This window comes from Coregonus lavaretus (assembly GCF_964263955.1).
Source record: "Coregonus lavaretus genome assembly, chromosome: 27".
Lineage (NCBI taxonomy): Eukaryota > Metazoa > Chordata > Actinopteri > Salmoniformes > Salmonidae > Coregonus > Coregonus lavaretus.
The window spans coordinates 33862398-33877511 of record NC_140014.1 but is presented as its reverse complement, the minus strand read 5'-3'; the positions used below and the strand labels follow the sequence as shown (position 1 = coordinate 33877511).

The 15114-nt window shown below is 45.3% G+C and overlaps 1 pseudogene across 1 annotated transcript in view; it reads right to left on the bottom strand.

Moving 5' to 3' along the window:
* Nucleotides 1–15114, bottom strand: part of LOC311102977 (protein TALPID3-like) — a 120246-nt pseudogene that overhangs the window by 24278 nt on the left and 80854 nt on the right. Inside the window, exon 15 of the transcript in view lies at nucleotides 14113–14189. The product of the transcript in view is annotated as a protein TALPID3-like (transcript). The remainder of the gene's footprint in view (nucleotides 1–14112; nucleotides 14190–15114) is intronic.

The following is a 15114-nucleotide window of genomic DNA, read 5'->3' as shown; positions in this document are numbered from 1 at the left end:
CAGTGTGTACTACCTACAGGGTGTACTACCTACAGGGTGTACTACCTACAGGGTGTACTACCTACAGGGTGTACTACCTACAGGGTGTACTACAGACTACAGTGTGTACTACCTACAGTGTGTACTACAGTGTGTACTACAGGGTGTACTACAGGGTGTACTACCTACAGGGTGTACTACAGGGTGTACTACAGACTACAGTGTGTACTACAGTGTGTACTACAGGATGTACTACCTACAGGGTGTATTACAGGGTGTACTACAGACTACAGGGTATACTACAGTGTGTACTACGGGGTGTACTACAGTGTGTACTATGGGGTGTACTACAGTGTGTACTACAGTGTGTACTACAGGGTGTACTACAGTGTGTACTACAGGGTGTACTACAGGGTATACTACAGTGTGTACTACAGGGTGTACTACAGGGTGTACTACAGGGTGTACTACAGGGTGTACTACAGTACCCAGGCTGTCTGTCTTTCTGTCTGACTACATTGTAGTGGCGCAGTGCGACGCAACCAATGGTTGTGTGCCATGTCATCGACTGCGCAGTTGGGCATCAGATTGCTGTATCATATGATGTGGTTAGCTAATATGTGAAACCTATCCATGAGTTGTGAGATCTGGCAGGGTTCTGACTCTACAATGTAGTCAGTCTGAAACACTGCCCTTATCTGGAGAAGAGGGTCATCCAAGGCCTGTGGGCAGGGAGCCCAGTTTCCCCCCATCAACCATCTGTGATCAGAACATGGGAACAGGGGAGTAGGACATCTGTCTACTCTGTACACATCCACTTTAAGGATCTTGGATGGCAAACCAACGAAGGCAGCAGTTTTCATCTCTGGTTGAGTCTTAAATGGTACCCTATTTTCTATATAGTGCATAGGGCTCTGGTCAACATTTGTGCACTATATAGGGGATAGGGTGCCTTGTGGGACACACCCTCTGTCTGATTAATCATTTCAAAATGTTACTGATTTATGACTGGTACTGTAAAGGCTTTGAAACTTATACCAGAATCATTGTTGTCAGGATTGCGGCCCAGTCAGTGACAGATACATAAATTTAAGTGAATTTCCACTTGGTCTTTCTGTCCGTAGCCTCAGTAGTGTTGCTCATAAAGGGAACAGCGACATGCTGTTTTAATAAGGATGAAGACAGCGTTACAAGTGTGAGTGTGTGGTGGGGGGTAACACAGTCCTCTCTGTGTGTGTGTGTGTGTGTGTGTGTGTGTGTGTGTGTGTGTGTGGTGGGGGATTAACACAGGCAGTCCTCTGTGGCTCATTATTGGTCTATAATCCAATCCACACCGATGGTCACCTAACCTCTGAGCCTTTCATTGTGTTCCAGTCAGTCAATGGGGCTGGGGGATGGGGAAGAGCAGTGTGAGTGTGAGTGTGAGTGCAACGTGCGCCCAGTGTGTGAGTGAGATGGACAGTGGCTGTGGCTGGGCTCAGCTCAGAGGAGCACTGTTCTGTTTCTTAGGCAGTGCTAGCTGTCTGGGGTACAGGACAGGACACACATGACAGACAATGATGATAGATTCAAGATGCTGCCAGAGCTGTGGTGGAGTGGGGGGGGGGGGGGGGGCTTTGATAGGAGGAATGGAGGGAGGGAGAGAGAGAGTGACAGAGGGCTTTGATAGGAAGAGGAGGAAAGAGAGGAAGAGCTGTCTGGAGGGAGAAGAGAGAGGGGGATTGACTGGGAGCTAAAGCAGAGCTTGATGTAAACCAGATGAGGAAAGGAACAGGGTTGATCAGGACAAAGGAAAACAACCCTACCGGCTCTTTTAAAACAAAAGAAAGACCAGAGCTCAGCCAGGCACCCAGCCCAGCCCAGGCAGCAGGCACCCCCCACCACACCAGCACACCAACCAATCTACACATTACACAGGCTGACTTTCAGCAAAGTAGGGCTCAGAAGGGTTTCACCTGCCTGTGAAAGCAGAGCCCCTGTCCTTCTGGTGCGTGGCTTAGCACCCAGGGGCCTGGAGGTGCCTGCAGGGGCCCGGCCGGTCTGGGGCCCCCCGCTGAACAAAGCCCCATGACCAGGGGAATCAGAGAAGCATCCCCGCGCCCTGATGAAGGGCCAGGGGTGAAGAGGTAAGGCCTATCAGTGGTATCTCACGGCCGGGGCCCACTCAACAACAGGGGCTTGGGTTTCACTGTTGTCTCCCCACTTTTCCCCACTCCCTTCACATCCCCCCATCACATGCTGCGGAGGATGAGAGCACCACAAAGATACGGTTCAGGCATTACCGCAGAGGCATGACCATTCTTAAAAAACCTTAACGCAAATACCACATTTCCCAGGTCACCCATCGGTAATACAGTTTGTCATTTCACAACGTTTAACATTTTTTTTAATGATTTCAGCATGATTTAAGAAGCTCTTTCAAGTTGATGGGGATGGGTTCAAATAGATCACACGTGTTGTAAAACGCTGACCTGTGTTCTTGTGAGACCGTCAGTTATTAACAGCTAGACTATTAAAACAGGTGTGTTTTATCACTACCTAGGCAACAGACAATACCATAGAGACAGCAATTAACAATGAATCTGACACACGATTCATCAGTACTTTGACCCTTTCCAGGCTCTGCTTTAGCAATTAACAAGACTTACAGTCTACTGGCAGGGGGGAGAAGAAGGCAACCTATTCCCTATTTAGTGCACTATCTAGAGAATAGGGTGCCATTTGGGACGCAACCATAGTCAGTCACTGAGGACCCTGGTTGGTGGGTAAAGAACTTCAAACGTGTGGTGGAATCCTTGGCTTGGCAAACACAATAAAATAATATGCCTGGGATATATGGAATGCAACATTCATCCCCCCCCCCCCCCCTCCCCTAAATCTCTCTCACGTCCTGCTAGCTGCAGCTGTTGCCTGTTAGACATACCAGTACAGCTGTGGAGGGCGGAGGATGAAATCAGGCCTGAACACATAGGATGTGTCCAAAATGTCACCCTACTCCCTATATAGTGCACTACCTCCGACCAGGGCCCAGGGGTGCACTTTATATAGTAGTATTGCACTATATAAGGAATAGGGTGCCATTTGGGACAAATCCATAGTCTTCTCCCCCTAATCTAAGGCCACAGCAGACAAGATAAATGAACTAAATATATCACCCAATACACAGAAAGCAGATCTCTCTGATGATTAGCTGAACCACGCTATGGTTGTCTACTAGACTAGACAATTGTTAACGCTTATTAAATATTTCTCTAGAAGATCTTTAGATCTTTTTAAGACTTTGCTTGTTTCAATAGTGGGTGTGACTGGGGAATAGCTGATGCAGAATATTGTAGGTCACAAGGATGAGGGAAACAGGTAAAGTCACTCCTTTGAGGATAGGTGGAACCCTGTATAATTTCATCTCCTCCTTTAATTCATAAAACACATAAGGCCAGTTTCTTGGAGACAGATCCAGAATTTTTAGTCCAGGACTAGGGTTAATCTGTGTCTGGGAAACCGGCTCATACTGCACCATGGGTAAGAAACTATTCTTCTAAATGAAAGGGGCAGATAGCTAAGGGCTTTTTAGTCCTGGACTAAGCTTTATCTGTGTCTGGGAAACTGGCCCTAAAAGTATCCTGCTCCAGAAGACCTAAAAAGGGTTTGAGTGGTGTTGTTCTACCAGTAAGGCTCATTCTATATATTACTTTATTTTTCTGGATTGTGTGTATTTTTTATTGCTAGGTAATACTGCACTATTGGAGCTAGAAACACAAGCATTTCGCTGCATCTGCGATAACATCTGCAAATCTGTGTAACAAACCAATAAAGTTTGATTTGAGTAAATGACTCAGACATTATCAACAGGGTAAATAGAGCAACAACAACAGAGCAATCCTTCTGACACTTGTGGGTGAAACCACAATCCCTCAATGAGATCATTCACATTACACACAATCTGTATACAACAACCCTCAACAAGTCAAGTTCAGGAAAACATTCAGTGAAGGAGGCAGTTGTGGTTGGTGAGCTAGACAGCAGAATGCCAAACAGTGTTTGGCCTTTTCACTGTTGTTTTTCCATCAGCCTGGTCATCAGACAGGGCTAGCAGCTAGCTACCTGTTCATCAGACTGCTCATCATATTGCTCATCAGACTGGGCTAGCAGCTAGCTACCTGTTCATCAGACTGCTCATCATATTGCTCATCAGACTGGGCTAGCAGCTAGCTACCTGTTCATCAGACTGCTCATCATATTGCTCATCAGACTGGGCTAGCAGCTAGCTACCTGTTCATCATATGCCTCTAGGACATGTCATGATGAGATCAACATTGACTTTCTGAAAACATTGACTTTAACTTTGTCTGGCCTCTCTCTCTAACTATCTCTCTCTAGCTATCTCTCACTAGTGATGTCTCTCTAGCTCTCTCTTAGCTCTCTCTCTCTAGCTCTCGCTCTCTAGCTCTCGCTCTCTCTCTCTCTAGCTATCGCTCTATACATTTCTCTCTCCCTAGCAATCTCTCCCTAGCCATCTCTCCCTAGCCATCTCTCCCTAGCCATCTCTCCCTAACTATCTCTCTCTCTCCAACTATCCCTAGCCATCTCTCCCTAGCCATCTCTCTCTAGCTATCTCTCCCTAACTATCTCTATCCAACTATCTCTAACTATCGCTCTAACTATCTCTCTCTGTAGCAGCTAGCTACCTGTTCATCATACTGGTCATCAGACTGGGCTAGCAGCTAGCTACCTGGTCATCACACTGGTCAACAGACAGGGCTAGCAGCTAGCTACCTGTTCATCATATGCCTCTAGGACATGCAATGATGAGAGCAACATTGACTTTCTGACAACATCGACTTTCTCTCTCTAACTTTGTCTGGTCTCTTTCTCAAACTATCTCTCTGTAACTAATTATCTATCCCTAGCTATCTCTCTAGCTCACTAGCGAGCTCTCTCTAACTATCTCTTTCTCTCTATCTCTCTTTCTAACTGTCTCTCTTTCCAACTGTCTCTCTTTCTAACTCTAATCTCTCTCTCTCTCTCTAATGCCAAATCTCTCTTTCTCCCAATCTGTTTTAGAGTTAGAGAGGTGGGCGAGGGGAGAGAGGGGCTGGGGTCTATGGAGGCTGGCTGGGGGTTGCTGGGGGTTGCTCAGTTCCCGGTCCTGGGCATGGGTCTGTTTATTCAGAGTGTTATTACAGAGCACTGCTTTTGGCCTGGCAGGTCCTCACGCAGCACAGCACGGGGGAGGAGGGGGACGGGCGGGTGGGTGGAGGGGACAAAGACAGCCTAGCTTGTCTTTTGTTGGTTTTGCAGTGGATTTGATTATTGTTATTCCACTTCCTGCTAACCAATACAACACAATGAAATCCCCCTTAGGACCAGAGCAGCACTGTCCATCCTGTCTGGCCTCGCCTGGCCTCCATTCTAAAGATGAGCCAGAGCTCGGCCAGCCAACGCTGCTGATAAACATGTTTGTGCTAACAATGTCAATGACAAAAAGCCAGTGTTTGGCTGAAAATGCAGGACTCAACATGAGCGTGGACGATAACAAACAGGCTCCCATAGTGCTTTAGAATCCCCCCCCCCCTCCCATTCTTATCAGCTTGTTTTAAGCTGCTTGCCCTTTTCCACATAATTCAGTATCTAGAGAGGTTGACTGAATTAAATTGGGTTAGAATCGGGTTGAAGATAGGTTAAACACATTTCAGAGCACTGAGTCTGTCGTGTTTGTTTAAACGACAAAAGGTTAGTAAGTCTGGGCCAGGAGAGCGCGAGAGAGAGAGAGAGAGAGTTGTTTAAAAGAATGCACTTAACTTGTGTATATTTCACCTCAAAGTAGAGGGCAGACATACACTGCTCTGCCACAGGGTAAATAGTCAGTCCTCAGCTTATCCTGGGAGAACCATGAAGAGCCATATACATAGGCTGGGTGTGTTCCAAATGGTACCCTATACAGTGCACTACGTTTGACAAGAGCCCTATGGGCCCTGGACAAAAGTAATGCACTATGTAGGGAATAAGGTGCCATTTGAGACGCCACCACTGTCTGTCTCAATATGTACTATTTGTTTGCTTTAGCAAAGACTGCTGCCTGGCTGGGTAGAAAAAAATACCAGCAGCCGGACTAATCTCTCAGCAAGCAAAAACACAATAACCAAACAGTCAGGGAGATCAGTGGGAAGAGTTAGTTCAGTTTACTGAAAGTCGTGAGTAGACATGGATGATATGTTACAAGACATTGTCAGATATGGTAAACAACATCACAATAGGAAAAACAGGCTGGCGCCTCAAAGGGCTTAGGCCTAAAACCCTAGAAACATAACACTGTGCTGCAGATGCTCCTCAAATATTACCATTTCGATAATAGACTTTGGTTGCATCCTAAATGGCACCCTATCCCCTATATAGTGCACTACTTTTGACCAGGGACGTATCAGTACCCTCCCTGGTCAAAAGTAGTGCTCTATATAGGGAATAGGATGCCATTGTGCTATGACTGTCTAGCAGTATGAACGACAGCGTTCTTGACATTAAATAGCTGAAGTTGTCAACTCAGTGGTGCTGTGGTAATTCATCCTAAAGCAGATAGTGTTGTGAACTGGGGGACTGATGGACTGTTAACTACAGATCACAGCTACGAAGCACATCAGCTAAATGAGGATTAACTGGAGGGAGTTAGAGTGTGGTGTGTTTTGATCCTGACGATGAAAACATAACTGCAGCTTGGAATCCGTTTAGCCTCTCTATCCGTAAGGTGTTCTTCTAGTGGACCTGTTAGATTTAGAACTCTACACTTCTTCTGCTGCCAATGACAGAGGGCAGTAGGAAGGGGAGAGTACCAGGCAGCCAAGTACTATACTATACAAGGCACACATACAAAACTCTAGGTCCACATCACAGAAAACAGCCAAGTGTTCAGTCAAGAGTTAGTCTGGCTACAGGGTTTCAGAGCAGGCTGGGGCTGAATAGTCGAGGACCACAGCAAAAGTGTAATTCATACAGTTTATGCCCAATCGTAATGTAAGAAAACATTAATCCCGAAAAATGTATACAATTTAGTGCCAGGGAGCCCAGCAGAGCACCCCCTTTCCAAATAAACAGTGCAGTCAAGTCCTTCCTGGTCCTGAGAAATGTATAGTTTACAGTATGGGTCATTATGTGTGAAAATGAACCTAAAACAATATACAAATTCATGGACATTTGTATAAAATTTTCACACTTGTTTGTATGTACAGTATGTATTGTCCATTTTTGAGAATGAAATTTGATCCGTAGCAGGGATTTCCATCAGATCGTTAGCTAACACATACTGTAGGGAATAGGGTGCCATTTGGGACACATTTTTACACTAGCCTGTAGGCAGCACAGTAATAGCTGCAGTAAGCAGTTTGGACTGGCTCCCAAAACATAGGGACTTGTATGTCCTCTCAGAATAACCAAAGCACATGGCAAGCAAATGCTTTCACAGCAGCAGTTAGAAAGACCCCAGTGCCTACAGTATTTAGTCAGCCACCAATTGTGCAAGTTCTCCCACTTAAAAAGATGAGAGAGGCCTGTAATTTTCATCATAGGTACACGTCAACTATGACAGCATTCTTTGTCCTCCAAACACGACGAGTTGAGTTTTTACCAAAAAGTTATATTTTGGTTTCATTTGACCATATGACATTCTCCCAATCCTCTTCTGGATCATCCAAATGCACTCTAGCAAACTTCAGACGGGCCTGGACATGTACTGGCTTAAGCAGGGGGACACGTCTGGCACTGCAGGATTTGAGTCCCTGGCGGCGTAGTGTGTTACTGATGGTAGGCTTTGTTACTTTGGTCCCAGCTCTCTGCAGGTCATTCACTAGGTCCCCCCGTGTGGTTCTGGGATTTTTGCTCACCGTTCTTGTGATCATTTTGACCCCACGGGGTGAGATCTTGCGTGGAGCCCCAGATCGAGGGAGATTATCAGTGGTCTTGTATGTCTTCCATTTCCTAATAATTGCTCCCACAGTTGATTTCTTCAAACCAAGCTGCTTACCTGTTGCAGATTCAGTCTTCCCAGCCTGGTGCAGGTCTACAATTTTGTTTCTGGTGTCCTTTGACAGCTCTTTGGTCTTGGCCATAGTGGAGTTTGGAGTGTGACTGTTTGAGGTTGTGGACAGGTGTCTTTTATACTGATAACAAGTTCAAACAGGTGCCATTAATACAGGTAACGAGTGGAGGACAGAGGAGCCTCTTAAAGAAGAAGTTACAGGTCTGTGAGAGCCAGAAATCTTGCTTGTTTGTAGGTGACCAAATACTTATTTTCCACCATAATTTGCAAATAAATTCATTAAAAATCCTACAATGTGATTTTCTGGATTTTTTTTCTCTCAATTTGTCTGTCATAGTTGACGTGTACCTATGATGAAAATTACAGGCCTTGCACAATTGGTGGCTGACTAAATACTTTTTTTCCCCACTGTATATATATACACAGTACCGTTCAAACGTTTGGGGTCACTTAGAAAGGAAGACCCAGAGTTACCGCTGCTGCAGAGGATAAGTTCATTAGAGTTACCAGCCTCAGAAATTGCAGCCCAAATAAATGCTTCACAGAGTTCAAGTAACAGACACATCTCAACATCAACTGTTCAGGGGGGACTGTGTGAATCAGGCTTTCATGGTCGAATTGCTGCAAAGAAACCACTACTAAAGGACACCAATAAGAAGAAGAGACCTGCTTGGGCCAAGAAACACGAGTGATGGACATTAGACAGGTGGAAATTTGTCCTTTGGTCTGGAGTCCAAATCTGAGATTTTTGGTTCAAACCGCTGTCTTTGTGAGACGCGGTGTGGGTGAACGGATGATCTCCGCAAGTGTAGTTCCCACCGTAAAGCATGGAGGAGGAGGTGTTATGGTGTGGGGGTGCTTTGCTGGTGACACTGTCTGTGATTTATTTAGAATTCAAGGCACACTAAACCAGCATGGCTACCACAGCATTCTGTAGCGATACGCCATCCCATCTGGTTTGGGCTTAGTGGGACTATCATTTGTTTTTCAACAGGACAATGACCCAACACACCTCCAGGCTGTGTAAGGGCTACTTTACCAAGAAGGAGAGTGATGGAGTGCTGCATCAGATGACCTGGCATCCACAATCCCCCGACCGCAACCCAATTAAAATGGTTTGGGATGAGTCGGATGGCAGAGTGAAGGAATAGCAGCCAACAAGTGCTCAGCATATGTGGGAACTCCTTCAAGACTGTTGGAAAAGCATTCCAGGTGAAGCTGGTCGAGAGAATGCCATGAGTGTGCAAAGCAGTCATCAAGGCAAAGGGTTGCTATTTGAAGAATCTCAAATATATTTTGATTTGTTTAACACTACATGATTCCGTATGTGTTATTTCATAGTTTTGATGTCTTCACTGTTATTCTACAATGTAAATTTTTTTTTTTACAAATAAAGAAAAACCCTTGAATGAGTAGGTGTGTCCAAACCTTTGACTGGTAGTGTATAAATATATATATAGTGCAATACTTTTGACTGGTAGTGTATAAATATATATATAGTGCAATACCCAGAGCCCTCTGGTCAAATAGGGAATAGGATGCAGATCTATCTCAGTCTCTGTCCCTGAGTGTTAGTAACACCCTCTACATGCTCCTTCACTGCTCCTCTCTGTGTCTAATTTAATCTAAACAAGGCAGTGACACTGACTGCATCTCTTTCAGTGACGCACTGGCATACAATAACCTTCAGTACCCCTGCTCCTTCTTACTAAATGTATTCAGTCACAGGGATACGTCCGAAATGGCACCCTACTCATAGGGCTCTGGTCAAAAGTAGTGCACTATATAGTGAATAGGGTAGTGCCATTTGAGAGACAGCCTATGTATTCAGTCACGTCATGTCCCTCCCTCCCTGTACATATCTACCTCTATCACTCCAGTATCCCTGCATATTGTAAATATGGTACTGAATCTGACTGACCCTGTATATAGTATGCTTACTTCCTCGTGTTCTTATTTCTTATTTCTCGTGTGTTTTTGTTCTACCTTATGTTATTTTTACTACTACATTGATAATGATTATTGCATTGTTGGGTTTAGAGCTCGCAAGAAACACATTTCACTGTACTTGTGCATGTGACATTAAAACTTGAAACCCTCCCACCCTCAACACTGAGTGACACTAATGCTATCTCCTCCTCACCCCATGTTGTGTTGTCACTGAGCTGTGTCCAGTCCTGTGTACATTATTGAGTTTTAAAGCACTGACTCAAGCATTTCCTAGCCCCCTGAGGTGTAGCTGTAGTTAGGGAGGACAGGACACAGCAGTGAAATAAGACAAAATGATTTCACACTCTCTGGGATAACTACTGCAGTGACCGAACTTGGAGACAAAGGAGGAGGAGGATACGGGGAGGAGAGACACAGCACAGACACACTAGTGCCATCTGGTGGTCGGAGGAGAACAGAGGGACATGCAATGGTCGACATCTTTGTGTGTTGGCTTCTCAAACACAGCGTTTGTGTCTAATCTGTATCCGTTTTTTCCCCATAACCCAACTACCCATGCCATATAGTCTCTCCGAATAACGTGCCACACCTTGCTTTTTACAAGAATAAACTTGAATGTTTTTTACATTGTAGCAGTAAAACTTGATTTGAGCAACCATACCTGGTTTCTCTGGCGCCTCTCCATTGGTCTCTTGAAACTGCCTGACCAGGATGGGAGCAGGTCTGGGAGCTGAAGAGCTAGACTAAGCTGTCTAAACACAGAGGAGAGGAGAGGAGAGGAGAGGAGAGGAGAGGAGAGGAGAGGAGAGGAGAGGAGAGGAGAGGAGAGGAGAGGAGAGGAGAGGAGAGGAGAGGAGAGGAGAGGAGAGACAGGGAATGACATACATTGTATTCAAAGGGGATTAGATGACAACAGAAAGCAGAGGAGGAAGCCAATGGGACAACAACAGTCAAGCACATTGTTTCAATGTCTCCATTTAGGAAGCGTAATCCCCAACCACACACATGGGCTACATGCAGATCTGGTGAAACCAACTGATGTGTGTTTCATGTGTGTCAACACGCAACTAAAGATGCCACTTTGCTTTTCTGAATAAGAAAACGAGGGAACAATCAGGATTTTCTCTCCAGCTGGGGCTATTAGCATGTGGAGGCAGAACATGGGGCTACAACTAAAACTGGTTCTTGTTTGTCACTGTCAACACCACCAGAGAACACAGTATGGAAGCTGATGAAGCCAGCCAATGATTCAGGAGGACATCTGCACCAGTTAATTAAAGATAAAGGCTCATCCCCAATGGCACCCTATTCCCTAGAGTGCACTACTTTAAACCATAGCCTTATTGGCCCTGGTCAAAAGTAGTGCACTAAATAGGGAATTGGGAATCCTCCTCATCCTCCATATGGGACGCAGCCAGTCAGTACGTCCACATCATCTCCACAGGCTGGCTGTACTCCCTGTATTGTCCTAGGAACCAAGTTGATATCCAAGAACACTACAACATCTATTCTAAGAGGTTAGGCTGCCATTTGTCTTGTGTACTGTAGACTGTTCATTAAACCTGTTGAAAAAGTATATGCTTCCTCCCTCTACCAAGTGTCCTCAGATCAACTATACAGTATCTACAGTGGGGAAAAAAAGTATTTAGTCAGCCACCAATTGTGCAAGTTCTCCCACTTAAAAAGATGAGAGAGGCCTGTAATTTTCATCATAGGTACACGTCAACTATGACAGACAAAATTAAGAATTTATTTTCCAGAAAATCACATTGTAGGATTTTTAATGAATTTATTTGCAAATTATGGTGGAAAATAAGTATTTGGTCAATAACAAAAGTTTCTCAATACTTTGTTATATACCCTTTGTTGGCAATAACACAGGTCAAACGTTTTCTGTAAGTCTTCACAAGGTTTTCACACACTGTTGCTGTTATTTTGGCCCATTCCTCCATGCAGATCTCCTCTAGAGCAGTGATGTTTTGGGGCTGTCGCTGGGCAACACGGACTTTCAACTCCCTCCAAAGATTTTCTATGGGATTGAGATCTGGAGACTGGCTAGGCCACTCCAGGACCTTGAAATGCTTCTTACGAAGCCACTCCTTCGTTGCCCGGGCGGTGTGTTTGGGATCATTGTCATGCTGAAAGACCCAGCCACGTTTCATCTTCAATGCCCTTGCTGATGGAAGGAGGTTTTCACTCAAAATCTCACGATACATGGCCCCATTCATTCTTTCCTTTACACGGATCAGTCGTCCTGGTCCCTTTGCAGAAAAACAGCCCCAAAGCATGATGTTTCCACCCCCATGCTTCACAGTAGGTATGTTGTTCTTTGGATGCAACTCAGCATTCTTTGTCCTCCCAACACGACGAGTTGAGTTTTTACCAAAAAGTTCTATTTTGGTTTCATCTGACCATATGACATTCTCCCAATCCTCTTCTGGATCATCCAAATGCACTCTAGCAAACTTCAGACGGGCCTGGACATGTACTGGCTTAAGCAGGGGGACATGTCTGGCACTGCAGGATTTGAGTCCCTGGCGGCGTAGTGTGTTACTGATGGTAGGCTTTGTTACTTTGGTCCCAGCTCTCTGCAGGTCATTCACTAGGTCCTCCCGTGTGGTTCTGGGATTTTTGCTCACCGTTCTTGTGATCATTTTGACCCCACGGGGTGAGATCTTCCCCAGATCGAGGGAGATTATCAGTGGTCTTGTATGTCTTCCATTTCCTAATAATTGCTTCCACAGTTGATTTCTTCAAACCAAGCTGCTTACCTATTGCAGATTCAGTCTTCCCAGCCTGGTGCAGGTCTACAATTTTGTTTCTGGTGTCCTTTGACAGCTCTTTGGTCTTGGCCATAGTGGAGTTTGGAGTGTGACTGTTTGAGGTTGTGGACATGTGTCTTTTATACTGATAACAAGTTCAAACAGGTGCCATTAATACAGGTAACGAGTGGAGGACAGAGGAGCCTCTTAAAGAAGAAGTTACAGGTCTGTGAGAGCCAGAAATCTTGCTTGTTTGTAGGTGACCAAATACTTATTTTCCACCATAATTTGCAAATAAATTCATTAAAAATCCTACAATGTGATTTTCTGGATTTTTGTTTCTCAATTTGTCTGTCATAGATGACGTGTACCTATGATGAAAATTACAGGCCTCTCATCTTTTTAAGTGGGAGAACTTGCACAATTGGTGGCTGACTAAATACTTTTTTTTCCCCACTGTATAACAAAAACACAACATGGTGGAACCTTATCCTAACCTACCTGGCTGCCAAGAATAACATGGTCTGAAAAACTAAGAGACATATCTCTCTCTGTGTGTGTGTGTGTGTGTGTGTGTGTGTGTCTGTGTGTGGAGCAGATGCTGTGTACAGTAAAAATGTGAAATGCTTGCCTGTGGTGCACTGTGGGAGATGGAGTCCTCCAGCAGTGGAGGTGACATTGAGGTGTCAGACTAAGGAGGCTGAAATGGCATCTCTGGCTACATATCCAGGTCCCTGATGTCAACCGGCCGCTGAGTGTCCTGGAAGCTCGTTGCGTGTGTAACTTCTGCTCAAATGTGTGCCAAATTAAGGCATTTTCTTCACACACACATGTAGGCACGCACACACATTCTTATCCAAGCCCAACTATCATTTATCCACTGATAGAGATATACAGTATAATTTTGAATTGCATGAATTGTTGCATCAATAACTGCCTCAAATGGAGAGGGAGCCCTGTCAATTAAAATGCTCTTACAAGCCACATAGTCCAAATACAAGCCTTTGCAGTGTGAAAGTGTAACCAGATGACACAAACATGGTTTTTGTAGCCAAAACATTGGGTTTAAGATGCTTTTCAGGATAAGAGGGGCAGTCAAAGCATTTTACAGGCTCTGTGTGTCAGTCAGATCGGTGATATTGTAATTGAGTCCCCAGTCTGCTGGTGTCAAGAGCTGCCCCAGGGTGCGTCCCAAATGGCACCCTATTCTCTATATAGTGCACTACTTTTGACCAGACCCCTATGGTCCCTGGTCAAAGGAAGTGCACTATAAATGGAGTAGTGTGCCATTTGAGACAAAGCTGCAGTTAAAAAACTATATGGCTTTGAGTTCTTCCTCTGTCATTAATAGAGTCCTGTCTTTGCTGCTCCTGCAGTGGAGACTGTGCAACTCACCAGGTCCTGGACCTCCTGCAGGGAGCTGGAGAAGCTGTTGATCAGATAGGGAACATAGAAGCCTTCCTCCTCAAAGGCTGCGTGGGAACAGAGGAAAAGGCATAGATGGGTTTAACATCATAATAATCACACTATATTGACTTTGGATTTTTCTCTCTTAGGAATGATCACCTGACGATCACCTGACGTCTGCGTGATGTATGTGTGTGTATGTATTGTGTGTGTGTGTATTGTGTGTGCCTGAGTGTGTGTGTGTGTATTGTGTGTGCCTGATTGTGTGTTAAGCTGCGATGTCTATCCACCTCACCTGGTGCTGCTGCCACATGGCTGTAGCTAAGGAACAGCTCTCCTGCTCAGATGTGTCTAGCAGCAGTGTCTGTGACAGTGGAACTACTGCTGCTACTGCTATTCTCCTCCGAGGACCAGGAGGAGGGAGTGGAGGAGGTCTGAGGCCCAGGTGGGGGTGGTGGGGTAGGGCAGTAGGGAGGCAGGGGCTGTGGCTGGGGGGTGCAGGTGGGACTGGAGAGACCACACAGACAGGCTCATCTTTAGCCACTGACATTAGTCTGTAGAGAGAGAGAGAGAGACAGATTGTGAGGAGAGATTAATGGAATGGGTGGTATTCAGTCATGACAAGCCATTTCACAAACTTAGGTTAAAACCAATTACCATCTATGTGACAGGCCTATGTGCTATCTTTGTATGGTCTTTGTAACTAACTGCATTGTAATCTTCTGACAGCAGGGGGCGCTGTGGTACAATACAACCACACCAAGCAGTGCAGCCTCCACTCTTCACTATGTACTCTGTCTTCTGAGGGAGGTCCACATGCAGTTCCACCATTCAGAAAGACAGCCAGACAGACAGGGGGCAGACAGACAGGGGGCAGACAGATGTTCAGACAGACAGTAGAATCAGCAGACAGACATTCAGACAGGCCGGCAGACACACAGACAGACAGGATGGCAGACACACAGACAGACAGACACACAGGCAGGCAAG